The following is an 8,280-nucleotide window of genomic DNA, read 5'->3' on the forward strand; positions in this document are numbered from 1 at the left end:
TGGTCTAGTCCTTTAATGGGTCAGTCAGATCAATTCTGAGTCAATCTTTCTACCGAATATCATTATGTGTATAGTTGGAGGTTTCATATCTAAGAAAGTCATTAGATCATAAACATTTAACATATTTTATTTACTTTTACCATATGCTGTCATATGTGATGAGCATGTGGCGAGGTGCGGCGTGGTGCAACAGCAGTAAACACTCATGGCCAGATTCTCAAACAGCGGCGTATCTATAGGCGGGCGTAACGTATCCGATTTACGTTACGCCTCAGCAACTTAGACGGGCAAGTGCAGTATTCTCAAAGCACTTGCTCCGTAAGTTGCGGCGGCGTAGAGTAAATCAGCCAGCGTAAGCCCGCCTAATTCAAATGTGGAACAGGGGGGCGTGTTTTATGTAAAATAACCATGACCCGACATGATTGACGTTTTTCACGAACGGCGCATGCGCCGTCCGTGGACATATCCCAGTGTGCATTGCTCCAAATACGCCGCAAGGACATATTGGTTTTGACCTGAATGTAAATTACGTCCAGCCCCATTCACGGACGACTTACGCAAACAACGTAAAATATTCAAAATTCGACGTGGGAACGACGTCCATACTTAACATTGGTACGCCGCATGTATGCCACAATATAGTAGGGCAGGGGTTGACAAATTTGCTTGGAATCTAGGAGCCAGGTAAAAAAGTTAGGAGCCAGAAAACGCGCCCCGTCCCGACGAGCTTGCGCGCAGAAAGCGAACACATACGTGACCAGCGCCCCCATATGTAAACGGTGTTCAAACCACACACGTGAGGTATCGCCGCGATTGGTAGAGCGAGAGCAATAATTCTAGCCCTAGACCTCCTCTGTAACTCAAAACATGCAACCTGTAGATTTTTTTTAAACGTCGCCTATGAAGATTTTAAAGGGTAAAAGTTTGTCTGCATTCCACGAGCGGACGCAATTTTGAAGCGTGACATGTTGGGTATGAATTTATTCTGCGTAACATTATCTTTCATAATATTAAAAAAAAAATGGAGATAACTTTACTATTGTCTTATTTTTTAATTAAAAAAAGTGTAATTTTTTCACCAAAAAAGTGCGCTTGTAAGACCGCTGCGCAAATACGGCATGACAGAAAGTATTGCAACGTTTGCCATTTTATTCTCTAGGTTGTTAGGATAAAAAATATATATAAATGTTTGGGGGTTCTAATTAGAGGGAAGAAGATGGCAGTGAAAATAGTGAAAAATGACATTAGAATTGCTGTTTAACTTGTAATGCTTAACTTGTAATACCAACGGCCACCACCAGATGGCGCCAGCTCACATCTGGTGGTAATAACGTGTAATACCAACGGCTCACCACCAGATGGCCCCAGCTCAAAAAAAAAAAAAAAATTTTTTTTTTTTTTTTTTTTTTTTTTTTTGCCCCCCCTTCCAAGCCAAGTCGCCAGGGCCCCATTTCTAGTCGCCATGGCGACCTGGCGCCCGGGATTTGTCGAGCCCTGTAGTAGGGGTAACTTTACGCCGAAAAAAGGCTTATGTAAACGGCGTATCTGTACTGCGTCGACCGGGCGTACGTTCGTGAATTCGCGTATCTAGCTGATTTACATATTTCTAGGCGTAAATCAGTGTACACGCCCCTAGCGGCCAGCGTAAATATGCAGTTAAGATCCGACGGCGTAAGAGACTTACGCCGGTCGGATCTAATAGAAATCTATGCGTAACTGATTCTATAAATCAGGCGCAAAGATACGACCGCTCAGACTCAGAGATACGACGGCGTATCTGGAGATACGCCGTCGTATCTCCTTTGAGAATCTGGCCCTCAGACTCTAGCTGCTATTGGGGTTCAATACTGTGAGACCAGAGGAAAGCATGGGACTTCCTGAGGGATGCCTCCGCCCAGGGGCGGACTGACAACTCATGGGGCCCCCGGGCAATAGGAGATTATGGGGCCCCCAGGTTTACAGATGGCCACCAAGCCAGGAGGCATTACAGAGGCGGGGCAGCTAAAATCTCAGGATTTTCACATCAAAAGCATGTCGGTTTTGGACACAGATTTTTAAATACTGTCCCTGGTTTTAATGAGCCTGGCAACCCTGATGTGGCCCCCTAGTGGCATGTGGCCCTCGGGCAGTGCCCGAGTGCCTCAATGGTCAGTCCACCCCTGCCTCCACCATCGTCCCCAGCAGAGGAACCCATGTCCATAGTGCCTTTAGTCCAGCCCTCTGATGTAAGATGGACTTTGACAGGGACTCTGATGTAAGAGAGGACTTTTATGGGGATTCTGATGTAAGGACAGATCTAAGGGGTGCTGGGGTGGGCTATGCCCCCCAGATTTCAGTTGTGCCCCCCCCCCCACGGTCCTGCTGACCTCCTATGCTTTCCCCTGCTGACTCCCTGTATACTGCCCTATTGACTTCATGTACATTGCCCTGTTGACCCCCTGTACACTGCCCTACTGACCCCCTGTACACTGCCATTCTGCCCCCTGTACACTGCCAACTTTCCATCCTCTGCCCCCCCCATATTTCAGTTGTGCCCCCCCCCACTGCCCTGCTGAACTCTTAATCTTTCCTCTGTTGACCCCCTGTACACTGCTCTACTGTACACTGCCCTTCTGCCCTTGTACACTGCCAAGTTTCCACCCTCTGCCCCCCCCCTATATTTCAGTTGTGCCCCCTAACTCCCCTGCTGAACTCTTATTCTTTCCTCAAAGAGGGGGAAATTTGTGACTTTGAATGAAGTGCATATGTAGTGCACCTCCATCCCTGGTTCAGAAAATCGCGGCTCCAACGCTGTGAGTGGCTGCAACCGCAATGTCATCACTCCCGCGCATGCACGCGGGAGACTTCTTTCTGGGCTTTCAGCCAAGAATCCCTGATGCGCATGCGCTGCTGAAGTCAGCGGCTCACTGAAGCTTGAGAGGTATCTAGAGTGCCAAGCTAGGGGCCCAGCAGAGAAGCGGGGGTGACGCTTGAGGAAGATACCACCGTAAAGATTGGAGGAACTCAAGGGATTCAGTGGCAGGGAATCAGTGGGTCTACTCTAGTGAGAGACCGAGAGCTCAGTATATGGAAGAACTACAAGGAGAAGCTGTAGTGAAGCTGAAAGAACCGTTATGCTTTGTGTTAGGAACAGCATTCCTGCACATGCAGATGTGGCTTCTTGCTGGAGGCCTTTCCCCGCATGGCTGTCCTCCTATTGAATTCTTGGAGTCTGCTAATTGACTTTGCAACTTATGCCCCGTACATGCGACTGGTTTTCCCGTCGGAAAAACAGCAATGAGAGCATTTGGCCGGGAATTCCGACTGTGTGTATGCTCCATCGCAGTTTTTCCGTCAGGAAAAAATCCTATCAGGAAATCCATTCGTCTGTATGCTCTTCCAACGGGAAAAAAAACATGCATGCTCGGAAACAATTTGACGCATGCTCGGAAGCATAGAACTTCATTTTGCCGGCTTGTTGTAGTCTTTTACGTCACCGCGTTCTTGGCAGTCAAAAGTTCACTGGACTTTTGTGTGATTGTGTGTATGAAAGGCAGGCTTGAGAGGAAGTGAGCGTAGCCACCCTGGGGCAGGAAATGTATTATTTGCAGGATTACCAGATAAAAATAAAGGGGGAAAAAGACTGAAAAAGAAAAAGAAAAATGTAGTTGATTGATAAGCTGCAATATATTATGTTTCTGGGTTTAGATACACTTTGTAACCTTCACTGCAAGGCAGACTATAGCTGGTTTCTATGGACATCATTAGCAGTACTAACTTTTAATTCATTTAAGTTTAATAAATGAAGACGCCTTTGGCAAGTTCAGGCAACAGTTAAGCTTTCAGTGATAGCACGTCCATCTGGTGGGGGGAGTTAATCATTAAAGTCATCTTTTGTGCGTAAAACCTGAGAAATCCATTCTTTGGCAGCTCCAAATATTGAACTTCAGGCTGAACAAACGTGACCTCTCTTTGTCCGCCAAACTAAACTCACAATGATGTCACAATGACATATTCGATGGCAAACCGCTTGGGTCAAAGATTGACACTGTGGTCTGTCTTTTCTGATTCCATGAGCCCTTAATGAAGAGGCGCTGAGATCTCCCATTGATCAATCCAGGAAACAACATTTGTTAGGTTGTCAATGGACCGTCTGCACCTACAAACCAGACTGTGACCATCACAGAAAGGTGTCAGGCTCATGCAGGAGGAAAATCGCTCGTCCACAACTTTAAACCACAACGCTCATCCATAGCGCTCATCCAAAGTGCAATCTTCCATAGCGCTCATCCATAACGCTCAATCATAGCGCTCATCCATAGTTCTCATCCATAACGCTCATCCATAATGCTCATCCATAGCGCTCATCCATAGCGCTCATCCATAACGCTCATCCATAACGCTCATCCATAGCGCTCATCCATAGCGCTCATCCATAACGCTCATCCATAGCGCTCATCCATAGCGCTCATCCATAGTGCTCATCCATAGCGCTTAACCATAACGCTCATCCATAATGCTCATCCATAGTGCTCATCCATAACGCTCATTCATAGCACTCATCCATAGTGCTCATCCATAGCGCTTAACCATAACGCACATCCATAACGCTCATCCATAACGCTCATTCATAGCGCTCATCCATAGTGCTCATCCATAGCGCTCATCCATAGCGCTCATCCATAGTGCTCATCCATAATGCTCAACCATAACGCTCATCCATAGCGCTCATCCATAACGCTGAACCATAATGCTCATCCATAACGCTCATCCATAGCGCTCATCCATAACGCTGAACCATAATGCTCATCCATAACGCTCATCCATAATGCTCAACCATAACGTTCAACCATAACGCTCATCCATAACGCTCATCCATAGCGCTCATCCATAATGCTCATTCATAGCACTCATCCATAACGCTCACCCATAGCGCTCATCCATAGCGCTCAACCATAACGCTCATCCATAACACTCATCCATAGCGCTCATCCATAACGCTCATCCATAGCGCTCATCCAAAGTGCAATCTTCCATAGCGCTCATCCAAAGCGCTCATTTATAGCCCTCATCCATAGCGCTCACCCATAACGCTCATCCATAGCGCTCATCCATAACGCTCATCCATAGCGCTCATCCATAGCGCTCATCCATAACGCTCATCCATAGCGCTCATCCATAGCGCTCATCCATAGCGCTCATCCATAGCGCGCCACCATAATGCTCATCTATAGCGCTCATTCATAGCGCTCATCAGCAGAGATAATTTCTGATTGGTTGATTGGGGCTGCTGCAAGTCCACATTTGCTTTAAATCAAATTTAAACCCAGTCACAAAAATTTCATATAGGCTTTAATTAAGCCTTAATGTGATTTTAACCCATGCTCTGCCCCCTTTCGACAATGTCATGAAGGAGAGGGCTTAGCCGTGACTTGCAAGTATTTAGGGGGAAAAGGCATAGTTTATTCTAGGCATGTCCTCTGTACAGAGTGCAGATTCCAGGCGTGTGCTATGTACAGGGTGCAGATTCCAGGTGTATGCTATGTACAGGGTGCAGATTCCAGGAGTGTGCTATGTACAGGGTGCAGATTCCAGGAGTGTGCTATGTACAGGGTGCAGATTCCAGGAGTGTGCTATGTACAGGGTGCAGATTCCAGGAGTGTGCTATGTACAGGGTGCATATTCCAGGAGTGTGCTATGTACAGGGTGCAGATTCCAGGCGTGTGCTATGTACAGGGTGCAGATTCCAGGTGTGTGCTATGTACAGGGTACAGATTCCAGGCGTGTGCTATGTACAGGGTTCAGATTCCAGGCATGTGCTATGTACAGGGTGCAGATTCCAGGCGTGTGCTATGTACAGGGTGCAGATTCCAGGCGTGTGCTATGTACAGGGTGCAGATTCCAGGCGTGTGCTATGTACAGGGTGCAGATTCCAGGCGTGTGCTATGCACAGGGTGCAGATTCCAGGCATGTGCGATGTACAGGACAAATCGGACACTGACACTTTTGACACTTTTTTGGGGACCAGTGACATTATTACAGTGATCTGTGCTAAAAATATGCACTGTTACTGTACTAATGACACTGTCAGGGAAGGGGTTAACATCAGGGTGCCTACCTAATGTTTCAGTGTAGTGGGGGAGGTGCTTTTACTATTGAAAGACATGGATCAGTGTTTCTGCTTTACAGAAACACAGGATCAATGCTGTCTGTACTCACAGAATGACAATCTGCCTTGGTGCAGAACCCAGGCATGTGCTATGTATAGGGGGCAGATTTCAGGCGTGTACAACCCATGTGCACGCCAATGGTTTACACCTTGCTGATCCCTGATTCCAGGGGGGCGCTTGCCCCCCCTTGCCCCTACCTGCGGACGCCCATGCCCACACATGTATACTGTCCTCTTGGCTATATTTTGCGTTCTAATCTAAAGGAAAGATTGGTTTTGTTTTTTCCGAATGCTATTGACAGCTGCTAGAATAACTGAGAAACAAAACAGGCAAATTGCTTGTCTGCCTTGTTAAAACACAACCCCTAGACTTCAATTATGTCCATTTTTTTATTCAACGGAACATTTTCTTTTGCCAACAGAGCGAGAAGAAACGTGATATTTGAGTACCACAAAGAGGCATCACTCTCTGAAAATGAATTATAGGAATCCAAATAAAAGCTCAGAGAGAATGAACTTTGCGGTTGTTCCGGAATGCCTAAAAATTGCATACCCGCCATGTCGCACAATGCCATTTCCAACCAGCTCAGAAATATCTCCTGAAACAAAGGCAATGAGCATGAACTCCAAATGCATTCATATTTACATCAAGTTAATTATATTTAATTTGGAAACCAACACAAGAGGCCTTGATGAATGTTCTACAAGACAAGACATTGTGCTTGTTTTCATTTCGAAAGAACTAACATTTCTGATGGCAAGATAAATGAGATCGCAGCCTGCGATTTCTATTTTTACCATGTTTTATAGATATAAATGCGAATGAGATTAGCTCAATGTAAATCATTTCATCAGTGTACATCAATGTTTTGAATGCTTGTTGCTGTTTATAGTTTGTAATTTTACATGTATGCAGGGGCAGCCATATTTGCTCATTACGGGCCAGATTCTCAAAGAGATACGACGGTGTATCTCCTGATACACCGTCGTATCTCTGAGTTAGGCCGGTCGTATCTATGCGACTGATTCATAGAATCAGTTACGCATAGATATGCCTAAGATCCGACAGGTGCAACTGTGTTACACCGTCGGATCTTAACTGCAATTTAAAAATGTCCGCTGGGGGCGTTCTCGCTGATTCACGCCGAGAATATGTAAATCAGCGAGATATGCCAATTCACGAACGTACGCGGGCCCGACGCAGTGTTTTTACGACGTTTACGTAAGGGTTTTCCAGGCGCATAGTTACCCATGCTTCTATGAGGCGCAGCCAATGTTAAGTATGGCCGTCGTTCCTGCGTAAAAAAAATTTTTTTACGTCGTTTGCGTCGATTCACAAAATCGCTGGACGCAAGTTACGCTCAGGCCGAAACCAATGACATCCTAGCGACGTCATTAGGAGCAATGCACGCCGGGAAAATTCGCGGACGGCGCATGCGCATTTAAATCGGCACGGGGACGCGCCTGATTTAAATACTACACTCCCCCTAGTCGCGGAATTTGAATTCCGCCGGGGGATTTACGATCCGTCACCGCAAGTTTTGAGGTAAGTGTTTTGTGAATTACCCACTTGCCTCTAAAACTTGCGGCGGCGGCGGATCTTAAATCAGATCGATTACGCGGATCTAAAGATCCGCTGATCTATCTGAATCTGGCCCTACATATGCATGTGGGCAGGTTGCCTACAGTATATTAGCTTAGCTAGAGAGTTGGCTGGCCCAGACAGGGGAAGGGTTTCATTTTGTGCGCTGCTTTTCCCAGGCTTTTTGGGCCCAGCCTACCTGCCTGTGACATAAATAAGGGAGAAGTCGGGTTTTGGTTCGGCCTGCTCAAGAGAGAGAATGACAGGTTGCTGTGGAGGAGGACTGCTGCACCTTGCAATCCGTCAGAGAAACCTATAGCCAGATTCACAAAAAATTACGCCGGCGCATCTCGGAATCTGCGCCGTTGTATGTTTAAGTGTATTCTCAAACTGAAATACAATTAAACCTAGCTAAGATACGACGGCCTGCGCCATCGTATCTTAGCTGTCTAGTTCCGCCGGCCGCTAGGGGCGTAAACGATGATTTACACCTAGAATGCGTAAATCAGCGAGATACGCCGATTCACGAACGTACGGTTGCCCGCCGCAG

The sequence above is a fragment of the Rana temporaria genome, chromosome 6 (genome assembly GCF_905171775.1).
Source record: "Rana temporaria chromosome 6, aRanTem1.1, whole genome shotgun sequence".
Taxonomy (NCBI): domain Eukaryota; kingdom Metazoa; phylum Chordata; class Amphibia; order Anura; family Ranidae; genus Rana; species Rana temporaria.